This window comes from Humulus lupulus, chromosome 7 (assembly GCF_963169125.1).
Source record: "Humulus lupulus chromosome 7, drHumLupu1.1, whole genome shotgun sequence".
Taxonomy (NCBI): domain Eukaryota; kingdom Viridiplantae; phylum Streptophyta; class Magnoliopsida; order Rosales; family Cannabaceae; genus Humulus; species Humulus lupulus.
In genome coordinates, this window is record NC_084799.1 from 117,094,113 (window position 1) to 117,104,462 (window position 10,350).

General features: G+C 28.9%; 1 pseudogene; it reads right to left on the minus strand.

Moving 5' to 3' along the window:
• Window positions 1-8,737: 8,737 nt before the first annotated feature.
• Window positions 8,738-10,046, minus strand: LOC133792106 (glycine--tRNA ligase, mitochondrial 1-like; annotated as a pseudogene).
• Between the last annotated feature and the right edge of the window lie 304 nt (window positions 10,047-10,350).

Genomic DNA, 10,350 nt, shown 5'->3' on the forward strand with positions numbered 1-10,350 from the left:
ACTATTCTCATTGATATCTCTTTCATGCTATTATTATTGGATAACTACTGTTACGTATGACTATATTAGAATCAATGTATTTATAAGTATGTGTATTAATTTGGTTATTTCTGCTACATTTGTTGAAGGGTTGATGTACGTATATATGTATGTATATTTTTTTTTGGACACAATATAAAATTATCTCAAAATAGTAAAAATAGATTGTAAAAAATATAGGATGCCACCTTCTCATTTATATATAGATATAGATATAAATATTTTGTAAAATTATTCACTTTGGAATAAAAAAACATAATTATAATATAATAAGAAAAATAGATATATAGATAATAAAAAATTATTACGTAATTTTTAATTAATTTTTTTAGTATTTTTCAATAAATAAATAGTTAAGATATTTAACTAAATAAATTTTTAATCAAATTAATATGTATATATATTGATATTTTCAATTGTTAAAATATTTTAGAAAATAGAAAATAAATATAAAAATTAGATTAAATGAGAAAATAGAAAGAGTGATTTGAAGAGATTTTAGAGTGCGACATAATATTCTTGAAGCTCTCCTTTATTTATATATATATATATAGATTAGGAAAATTGTTGTATTGTTTCAATTGAATACTTCTTAGCCTATAAGTTTGGTCAAAATTACAAAGTACTACTTTGTCATTGGTTTTCATTGTATACTCTGTATTTTTTTTCATTGTATATTCTGTATTTTTAATTCTGTAATTAAATATCATTATATGCGGTGGTAAGTTAGTTTTGTTTGTATCGATTTTGTAAATGATCCATGAGTCAAATCACCTCAAGTACTAGTGGAAGAATCATTTCTCAAAAAATTAATAATAAATTTAACCAAAATTATAGACAAAAAAAACACACAAATTTTTCTGTGGTATTTTTAATATTATAATTTATTTTTTGATAAAATAGGAAATTCGTATGATGATAAGTATCATATTCTTTCTACAAGATTAGTTCGTATTTCAATTTCACATCATTTTCTCTCCCATTTTCTGACTTGTTTTGTCTAACATTCTCACATCTACCAAACGTAGCCGTAAAGTCTTGCCAACATGTCTTAGAAAGGATAGATACTGAAGATACATCTTCTATAACTAAGAGCAATCCTAATAGAAGAATTACTCTATTTTTTAAAATATTTTTCTAAAATACACAATTTTTTTTATTTTGCTTTTAAGTTTTATATTATACCCTACATCATATTTCTCTACATTATTTAAATATTATATCTTTAAACATATTTTATTAATTAAAATAAAATAAAATAATTAAAAAAAAGAAATAATAAATATATATACTAAATAAGAAAGAGAAAGCTTATAAGTAAATAAAAATGATAATATTAAAATATTATATAAATATTATGTAAATGTAGATATGAATTAATTGAAGTTTGCGCATAACTATTATAAATATATATATATATATAAAGAAGCTGATAGATATATTTTTGTGAGTTTTAGTTAAATATTATAGAGAAAGTGTATTACAAAATACACTACCAAAATATTTTTTTTTTATAATTTATCTCAAACTTTTACATTATATCATATATTAGCTTCTCTATTTTTTCTATACATTATTTAAATATTATATTTTTAAAAATAATTTTATTCATTTTAAAAAATAAAATAATTAAATATAATAGTATCACACTTATATATATACAAAAGTTCATAAAAAATAATAAAATATTTATAGTTTGATGAATAGTATTTTACTACATCAGCCATTAGAAAATTATTTAACAAAATTTTCTTTATATTATAAAGAATTAGACATTTTATCTGCTCCATTAAAAGTGCTTTAAGTAAAACTAATAACTTAGCCTAATTTCAAAACAATATTATAATATATTCTCAAAACATTAAAAAGAAGTATGACATTGGCTTCATTGAGTACTTATTGTCTAAAGCCATTCTTTTATTGTCATCACATGTTTGTTGCTTAGCTTAACCTAACCTTCCTCTCACTCATTCTAACTCTTAACTCTAACCGAGATTGATTTTAAAACCATTTTCCGCTCACGGGATTCATATAAATTATTGTTCATTTATTAAATCGAATAAGTATTACTGTATAAAAAGTTGGATACTTCGTTCCAACATTATGAGTTGTCCTATGTTAGACTATGAAAATACTATAGGAGCTTATTAGTAATTTGTAAGTGGTGTAAAAGCCTATAAATATGTAATTGTGTAACTATTATGGATATGGAAATGAGATAGTAGAACTTCGGTTCAATTTGGAGTTTGGCACTGACTCGAAAAGTGCATCCCGATACAATTGATATTGTAACAATTGGTAGAATATCAATTGTTACAATATCACCAATTGTTACAATATCAATTGTATCAGGATGCACTCTTCGAGTCAGTGCCAAACTCCAAATTGAACCGAAGTTCTACTATCTCATTTCAATATCCATAATAGCTACACAATTACATATTTATAGGCTTTTACACTACTTACAAATTACTAATAAGCCCCTATAGTATTTTCATTGTCTAACACTTTCCCACCCTTCAAAATCACCTTGTCCTCAAGGTGGTAAAACTGAAAAATAAAACTAAAAACATGCACAACCATAGAAAGGTAAAATCTAATTACACCCCATTTATTTTTGTTTTGGTTCATTTTAGCAAGCTCAAGCCCAAACTCAATAAGACTTCTAGGTAACACGTGAGTCTTCTTCTCCACATGACTAACCACCGCTGGAACCTTGAAGCAACTCAACTCCTGAAATTGAAGTAATGATGCTAATTCCTTTGTAGGTTCCATCAACTGTCTTCTTGATTTCTTTGTGACATATACACATATACGTAGATATATGTATATATATATATATATTTCTTCTTCTACAACAAACTCATGAGATACCATATCAAAGATGAGTCATCGCTGCTCCTCCGACTTGCTACCGCGATTCGGCGTGACCAAGCTTCTCTCCGGCCGTCCATAATCACTCCGTTTCGTCCATCACCGTCAAACTCTGTTACCCCGGCAAGCTCCACTTTCCTTCCCTCTAATAATCTTCGAATGAGTTCGACATTTTTGCTAGGAAACTCCGAACGATGAACTCGACCAGATCCGTGCCAGATCTGGTTCGAATCACGAACAACGAAGACAATGTCGAAGCTAACATCAGTCATTGGAGCTAAGATCATCTTCCTCAGCGTTGGTGTTCCTCGAGCTTCATTCATGGCTGTAGATCTAGGATCTACAATGTCCGATGAAGCCACAATCGTCTTCTCCGCCTTCAGTGCTCTGCAAGCTATCATCAACGTAGATCATACCGGAATCGATTGCGATCTACCTGGATCGGATCCATTAGAGATGTTGCTGCAGACGAGATCAAGAGGCATCTCCAATTGCTTCGTGTTGCTCACCGATTCAACCTTCGGCGAAGTAGGCAGTGTCGGACTTGAGGGAGCCATCGATGTCTCTGTTGATGAGCAATATCCCTCAACTCTAGCATCTAATTCCTCTTTGAGATGCACTTTTATTGCCTTCAGTTGAGCATTGAAGAATTGATCCATGCGCAATTCTATGGATTTCAGTGTGGCTCTCGCGAATTCATAAAGCTCTTCGTCAGTCATTTTGCGGGGCTCTCAATGAAATTCTCTCAATGAAATGCTCTTAATGAAATTCTCTCAATGAAAGCACCAATTGTTACAATATCAATTGTATCGGGATGCACTCTTCAAGTCAGTGCCAAACTCCAAATTGAACCGAAGTTCTACTATCTTATTTCCATATCCATAATAGCTACACAATTACATATTTATAGGCTTTTACACCACTTACAAATTACTAATAATCCCCTATAGTATTTTCATAGTCTAACATCCTAAATCTCTTACCATGTATTTTTGTTTTTGTTTTATGGTATATGTACTAAAAGTCATACGATACGAAATTACTCTAAAAAGCTAATTATGTGATAATTGAGCTTCCATAATCACATTGCATGTCATGGATCAAAACTTATTAGGACATCCACTGTTATAAGTATAGGATCTCATTTATATAAGTTTATATGTATGTTCTTTATTGCACAAAATAACATACAATAGAAAATATAAATACATGTATAGACGTGATTTTTATACATAGATTCGTAAATACAATAATAAAACCATTAGAGTACTTATGAAATGTGTATCAGAACAATGACTACACTATTTGGATTCCTTAACCGTTTGTCCTTGTTGAATGCTAGTTATTGAAAGGAACCCAAACTGCATTGAAACAAGACCACAATCTTCCAAGTCTTTCTCTAAAACAGTCTAGTGTTTGCATGGACAAATCTCAATACATGAGAAGACAATTCCTAGAGAGAATACTAAGCGAGAGTGAGCGACTAGGTATAGAATATTAGTAGAGAATTTTTACCTTGTCAAATTCATCTTTTTTTTTTAATGCATTTTATAACACTAGTATATATATGCAATTAGCTAGGACATAAAATATGTTTTAGTTACCCATTTTATTTTAATTATCTAATAATTATAATTAATTAAATACTTGTCAAAATTAACCAATTATAATTTTGACATTTTTTTAATTCATTTTATTAATATTAATACAAATTTATCAATATTAAAAAAATTGTCCAAATTGACTACAATACTCTCTTTTTGAGACTTTGCAATAAAAACCTCAAATTTTCTTCTATTTCTTTTCTCACAAAATATTAATAAATAATTTAACATTATTTATTTCCATTGAATTAGTCAATATGATATTTTTATAATTAATAATTAAATTAAGGGAATTTACTCATTTGGTACCCTATTTTCTTGCAAAGTATCATTTTGGTACCCTCTGTTTTCAATAATGCTCATATGGTACCCTGTATTTTAAAATTATACATATTTGATACCCTAGACTTAGATTTGATAGATAAAATTTTGTCAATATGATCAAACTGTCATCAGTTATATGTAATTAAGTAATTAAACTTAAATTTGGAACTTATATAATTGACAGCAGTTTGATTAAATTAGTAAAATTTTATTAATTAAATTTGAGTTTAGGGTACCAAATATGTATGATTTTAAAATACAGGGTACTATATGAGCATTATTGAAAACAGAGGGTACCAAAATGATACTTTGCAAAAACACAAGGTACCAAATGGTTACCTACCCTTAAATTAATTATTCAAGACTACTAGGTTCATTTTGATAAGAGATGACATGAGGACCATGGATCCATGAACTCAAGCTCTAATAAATTACCGTGAGTTTATTTATAACAAATAAACTCACTACCTTATTAATTCATCGAGACTCCACTATAGACTCAGAATTGCACTCTTGAATTCATAGAACGCTTTACACCAAATGTAAATACGTTATTCATTGTTATAACCATAATTGTCATTCAATCCTCTATAGATGATCTACTAATAAGACGGGTGCAAATTACTGTTTTACCCCTCATTGGTATTTTATCCTCAACTCCCACTAGGTTCCTTGTAAATGATATTTCCGTAAACTTAATTACAGAAATGAGTACTCTATCATTTAACACTTGAACCAAGCTATAAGGAAATCTTTATTTCACTTCTTAAACAAAAGCTATAGATATCATATCTATGATAAATACTCACACTCAATTATACTACCGAATCTCCAATATGTAAGTATGAGCTAGTCCATAGGGTAAGCTAGTAACGAACAAATCAAAAGACTTAAATAATACAATTAGCAGAATATTAATCACTCATAATTAAGATTGAATTGACCTATGGTCAACATTGTGATATGATTAGATTAGATAATAACGATACTTACTTATCTTATCAATAATCAATATTGGTCCAGTCCAATGTAACAAAATACATCCGATCTTATTTACTTGATCAATGTCTTGGATAAGACATCACACCCAGAATGTGTAAGTAGATGATATCATAGATTACCAAATAAGTGAAAATTCAATGCACTGACTTAATCTTAGGACTCGTTCTTTTGAACATATAATTACAATTATAATCCACTGTGACCTAGTCACTATAATTGTAATTATTTATATGTTCGAGATTTTATAAATGTTTTTATTATTCCAATAATCATATAATAAAACAAGCAAGCAACACAGTTGTCAAACTAAATGATTTATACTTCTTTTATTAACAATATAAAATTGCGTTACATGTCCGACATAGTTTTATAAGGGCATAAAACCCAACAATAAGTACTAAAATGGACACACTTAATAATTATCAATATGGATAGTGTAAGTATATATAAGCTTTTTTTTTTGGTAGGATATTTTTTTTGAGCCTTTCATAAATTTATATAAATAATAATTAAGATTCTATAACTAAAAGGGTAATTAGTAGCTAAAGTCACTGTTATTTTATAAGTGTAGCATTTAAGTTCCTTATCTTTTTTTTTGCCGGCAAAAGTCCTTAACATTACACAACTGGTGCACATTTTCCCCAAACCGTTATCTATCTGTTAAAATGAGGATTAAACATGAATGTTGAGGATTATTGCTGCAAAATAAAAAGATCAATGACTTAAATACTTCAATTTTGAAATAACGAGGAATTTAACCGCCAATTTCCCTATTTTTTTTCAAGAATATTTAATACTCTATAATTAACATATATAAAAATAATTTCTTAGATTTTTTAAGAAGCTATTGATTGCCCTAGAAAAATTGTGGTTCTACCACTGTATAATCTCATATTAATTTTTTTAAATTACAAAATTAAGACAATTTTTTTTTACATTGCGTTATATATCAGTTCCTCTATTTTTTTTTCTTATATTATTTAATTATTATATCTTTAAATATTTTTATTAATTAAAATAATAGAAAACAATCAATTTAGAGAGAGAATGAGAGAAAATTGAATAAATATTTTTAAAAAAAGTGTTTAAAAGAGCTCTAAAAAATTAGAAATTATTAAATCCTTTATATTAATAATTTCCTTATCTACATTTATAAATTTGAGCTCCTTTAATTTTTTTAAAATTATTATATTTTCTTTCTTTCTCTCTCCAAATTTATTAGTTTTTATTTTTAATTTATTATTTTCTATCATTTTAGTTAATAAAAATGTTTAAAAATATATTATTTAAATGTTGTGAAGAAAAAAAAAATAGAAAAACTAATATATTGTAAAAAAAAATTATTTTGTCTTAATTTTGTAATTAAAAAAAATAATATGTGATTATACAGTGGTAGAAGCACAACTTGTCCATGGTAGTCAATAACCCCTTAAAAATCTAAGAAATACAGTTTTTTTATATGTTATTTATAGAGAATTTGATCTTCTTGAAAAAAAATTATATGAAAATTGATGGCTAAAGTTCTCGTTCTTTCAAATTGATGCATTTATGTTTAGTCTGTGATATTTTCTGTTTTAGCGGCAATAATCCCTAACCTTCATGTTTAGTTCCCATTTTAACGGACGGATAACAGTTTAAGGAAAATGTGCACCAATTATGTAACATTAGAGACTTTTGCCAGCAAAAACAAAGATAAGGGCCTAAAATGTTACACTTGTAAAAGAATGTGGACTTTAGCCGCTAAATACCCTAATTAAAAAATGCATTTTTTTTTTATATTTACACTCCATATAATATTTATATTAAATTATGAGTTATACACCTTTTTATTAAAAATAAATAGAGTTATTTACCTCACTTATTAAGAGTTGTAGATAAATGTTTTTTTTTTAAATGATAAATTTGAATATTCTTAAGAATATAAACAACTAGTTAATAAAATAATCTTAAATACAAATTTATGAAAATTATAAAAAATATATAATAAACTCACTTTTATATAACCGCGCTTCGTGCAGTCTTTTGAAATAATTAAAAAATTAAATTTTTTGTAAATTTTTTGGGGAGATTGTGTGGTAGGGAGTCATTTTCACCATACCTGTACAACATGCTCCTTATATGGACATGTGGGCATGTCTTGACCCCAGCTTTATTTTCATTTTTTTTATGAAGATGTTTATTGTATTGCTAATAATTAAAGTGCCGAAAATAAAGTTCAAACGGCTTGTTGTGCGCGTACCTTTATTTATATATTTATTATTAGTTATTATTATTTTTATACACTTTACATGATTTTTTTATATAAAAAAATATTAAGTATAAAGAAATTAATGTTTTGTATAAGAGTTATTTTGGTCGATTATTATTATTTATTTTTATAGAAATAATTAAAGTGCCGAAAATAAAGTTCAAAGGGATCATGTAGAGTTATTAATGACCGAATATTACTTCTGTATTCCACAAATACTCTACATGGCTATCTATCTAAATGGAATTTTAACAAATTTGACCATATATTATAAACAAGGTAGCAGACAAAAGTGAAAGAAAAAAAAAGAATAAACTTAAACAGTACACAAATAGCAAACCCTCAATGGCAATTATTACTTTGTTAGAATAAAAACTTGTCAATTTCTTTATAGACCATATACTTCTTGGATTTGCAAGGTCAAAATATTACTCAGCTAAAATATTACATTAATAGATGAATGAAGTAAGGGTAGAGACTCTTACCATAAAATGCTCTCCACTTGCAAATGTAAAAGCCAATTAAAATCATCCCACAAGTTAATCCAATCAGAATAGCTATAATTATCACTGCTCTCTTCACCTTAAGACCAGCTCTTTCTTTTCCTAAATAAAGTTTTGGAGCAAGAAAAGAAAATATTAATGAATTAAAATAGAAGGAAAGGAATTTGAACTTGATAAGGAACTAAGAGATAAACTCTCCCAATGAAGTAGCCGAGAGTTTCATTATTAACAATTCCCTAAGTGACATGTAGCACTATAATCATCATCACATGCTTAGAGACAAGGGATCAGAGAAAATAAGATATTGAATAAAAGTTATGTAAACAAACCCTGGCAACTGCATCACCCAGACAAATTTTCTTCGCAGACTCGCCAGACATTTGCTCTTCCCTTGGGAACATTAGAAACTCCAATTTTGCAACTTCTACAAAGTTTGGGTGAGATTTGTCTTCGAGATCCACAAAGTGTTCAATCTCAGCAAGTGTAAATTCATGAACTCTCAAAAGCCCTTGTCGAGGAGAAATCTGCAGATATATACAGTATTCTTGGAATGAGATATTGTTTAAGGTTTTATTTAAAAAACAAAATGGACCTTGCAACACTGTCACAGATCAATGGGACACAATTTTGGGCACAAAAGAAGCATAGCACTAAGGAATGCAACAGCTACATTACAGGGCTATTTTCTATTCTTATAAGAAAGGAGAGGACCAAAATACTAGTTACAAAGACCCGTTACCAATTAGATTTAATATGAGCATCCTATGCAAACATAAGTGCTAAAGTCCAAAGATAAGAAAATTAAGAACCTCATTTCTGAAAGCCTGGCCAATTTGAGCAGCAGCAAAAGGAAGCTTGTTCCCATTGTAATAGTACAAGTCTTTGAAGTTAACAAATATGCCCTGTGCAGTTTCTGGCCGCATGAACCTACAACAGAGGAGATTTAATTACATATCATTACTGACCAAACATGAGTCTTAATGAAAAAGAATCGCTAAGAATAATTAGTACCAAAATGTAACGTGCTCACCCAGGGCTCAAGCCAGATGGGCCTATTGATGTTTGGAACATAAGATTGAATGGATATGGATCAGAAAGTGGATTCTTAGTGTCTGGAGCTGTAATGCCATACTCCTTAAGTTTGGCACCCATCTATTCAGCTGAAAGATCATCCAAAACAACAAGTATGCGCTTCAGTTCTGCAGCCTCCTTGGCAGTTATGGAAAGGCCTTTTTGAAGCTTTTCACTACAGAAGTCCTTGAGCAAGTGATCGACATGATAGCAAGTCCCAGTTTTCTCATCTTTAACCATAAGGTCAGTAAATTTGTCAACATGACCAGATGCTTTGAGAACAACCTCTGGGGTGACACAGGGACAGTCAACCTCCAACATGTTCTCCTCAAGAACAAAATGCTGCAGCAAAACAAATCCCCGCCTCTTAGCAGACTCCATATAAATATATAAACACACACACACACACACACACACACAAACTAGAATAAAAGAGCCTAATTCCATAATCACAACTAGTGGAAACAAAAACACATAACAAAATTACTCACCTCAAAAACTCAATTGAAGAAATCACCTACACCATTGATGCCAAAGACTACCATTGAACCACCTTTATCGCACAGCCCGAGCCCCCATCGCAGTGTCACTATTGGGTGAATTAAAAGCATTATCTATCAAATAAATGAAGCAAAAAAAATAAATAAAACCTGTTGTCGAGACCATCTGCAACAGTGCCGCTGCC